Below are 1,933 nucleotides of genomic sequence, written 5' to 3'. Positions count from 1 at the left end.
GGGCAGCACACCCAGAGTGCAATGGGTGAGCCTTGCCCTGGGAGAAGCACCTTCATGATCATAGTATCTCACCTGGCAGGTTAGTAGGAGTTGGGCTAGAGCTGGGGAGGGTCGCTGCTCGGGCACTACCTTTCAAGTGAAGGAGATCCAACTGAGGCAGCACAAGGGAACTCTCAAAAGAAGAACAAGGCTAGAGGAAGATCTGAGACAAAGAAATCTGACTTTACCAGAGCTGACCAGAGGAAAGCACAAACACAGTCCACCACTACCACAAATAATGCAGTCGAGTTTCCCACATTTGGGGAAATCACAGGGGTCAGCATACCCAGAATGCAATGAATGAACCTCACTCTGGGAAAACAATCTTCATGACAATAGTATCTCCTATGCAAAATAAGTATGATTTGGGATAGGGCTGGGGAGGGCCGCTGCTCAGGCACATCTCTGTCAAGTAAAGGAGATTCAACTGAGGCAGCACAAGGGAACTCTCATCTGGGGACAACAACTGCAGGGAGAACACATATTTTCAGATGAACATGGGGTGGCAGAAGGCTGCCTAATACTGAAGCACCCCCAAACAACAAACCAAATGCAACAACTAGTGCAAGCATTCCTGGGGGATGGCCTGCAGCAGATGGATTTGAATATGGTGATGTCATCCAAGCAGTGGGTCAAAGTTGGCTTCAACCCTTGTCTGCATATGAAAAGAGAAAAGGAGCGTGCAGGGCATGGAGGCCTTTTGTGGTGCTTGGATGACCCCTAGTTCGCATTAAGCACCCCCACCCTCCTTCGGTGTGGGGCTCATGTTGGCCATTCCCCAGCCCCTGAAGCATTCAAGCTGATTTCTTGCAGCAGCTGGGCACTGTAACAGCTCCAGAGCTGCTCTGTAAAGCAAGTAAAAGGGTGTGGGCCCTGCAGCACTACCCGTAGTTTGCATTGTGCATTGGGAGGCACAAAGTAAGCAGACGGGAGGAGAAGTCAGGATAGTGCACAAGGGTATAGAAGGGAGGGGCTCAAGAAAAAAGAAGTGGAACCAGACAGCAAACTAGGCTGGAGAGAGACCTGAGACAAAGAGATCTGAATTACATGAGAGCCGACCAGGGAAAACTCAAATTATGCAGTCAAGTTTCCCACATTTGGGGAAATCGCAGGGGCAGCACACCCAGAGTGCAATGGGTGAGCCTTGCCCTGGGAGAAGCAACTTCATGATCATAGTATCTCACCTGGCAGGTAAGTAGGAGTTGGGCTAGAGCTGGGGAGGGTCGCTGCTCGGGCACCCCCCTGTCAAGTGAAGGAGATCCAACTGAGGCAGCACAAGGGAACTCTCGAAAGAAGAACAAGGCTAGAGGAAGATCTGAGACAAAGAAATCTGAATTTTACCAGAGCTGACCAGAGGAAAGCACAAATACAGTCCCCCACTACCACAAATAATGCAGTCGAGTTTCCCACATTTGGGGAAATCACAGGGGTCAGCATACCCAGAATGCAATGAATGAACCTAACCCTGGGAGAACAATCTTCATGACCATGGTATCTCCTATGCAAAATAAGTATGATTTGGGATAGGGCTGGGGAGGGCCGTTGCTCAGGCACATCTCTGTCAAGTAAGTTGCATTTGATTTGTTGTTTGGGGGTGCTTCAGTATTAGGCAGCCTTCTGCCCTACCATGTTCATCTGAAAATATGTGTTCTCCCTGCAGTTGTTGTCCCCAGATGAGAGTTCCCTTGTGCTGCCTCAGTTGAATCTCCTTTTGGAGAAGACCTCAATAAGATTGTAGCTGATCTGGCTACTGCTAAAACAGCTTGCCTACCTAGTATGACTCCTACCACGCAGAAGGCTAAAAGTACTTTTCTTGGCCCTTTCATCCTCCAGGTAAAGCGTACCCAAGGTCAGGCATACCCAAAGCAAGCTCATGTTTCCAGACCTGCCAAGC

At 49.5% G+C, this 1,933-nt stretch overlaps 3 non-coding genes across 3 annotated transcripts; all 3 read right to left on the bottom strand.

Annotated features, from left to right (window-relative positions):
• Nucleotides 1-237: 237 nt before the first annotated feature.
• On the bottom strand, nucleotides 238-401 carry LOC135001560 (U1 spliceosomal RNA). Its single transcript, XR_010202960.1, has one exon. It is a non-coding gene; the product is annotated as a U1 spliceosomal RNA (small nuclear RNA).
• A 674-nt stretch (nucleotides 402-1,075) lies between these two features.
• On the bottom strand, nucleotides 1,076-1,238 carry LOC135001581 (U1 spliceosomal RNA). Its single transcript, XR_010202979.1, has one exon. It is a non-coding gene; the product is annotated as a U1 spliceosomal RNA (small nuclear RNA).
• Nucleotides 1,239-1,390: 152 nt separating this feature from the next.
• Nucleotides 1,391-1,554, bottom strand: LOC135001590 (U1 spliceosomal RNA). Its single transcript, XR_010202984.1, has one exon. It is a non-coding gene; the product is annotated as a U1 spliceosomal RNA (small nuclear RNA).
• Between the last annotated feature and the right edge of the window lie 379 nt (nucleotides 1,555-1,933).

Source organism: Pseudophryne corroboree, unplaced genomic scaffold (assembly GCF_028390025.1).
Source record: "Pseudophryne corroboree isolate aPseCor3 unplaced genomic scaffold, aPseCor3.hap2 scaffold_1655, whole genome shotgun sequence".
Lineage (NCBI taxonomy): Eukaryota > Metazoa > Chordata > Amphibia > Anura > Myobatrachidae > Pseudophryne > Pseudophryne corroboree.
The sequence above is the reverse complement of the archived record's forward strand: the minus strand, read 5'-3'. Positions and strand labels throughout refer to the sequence as shown.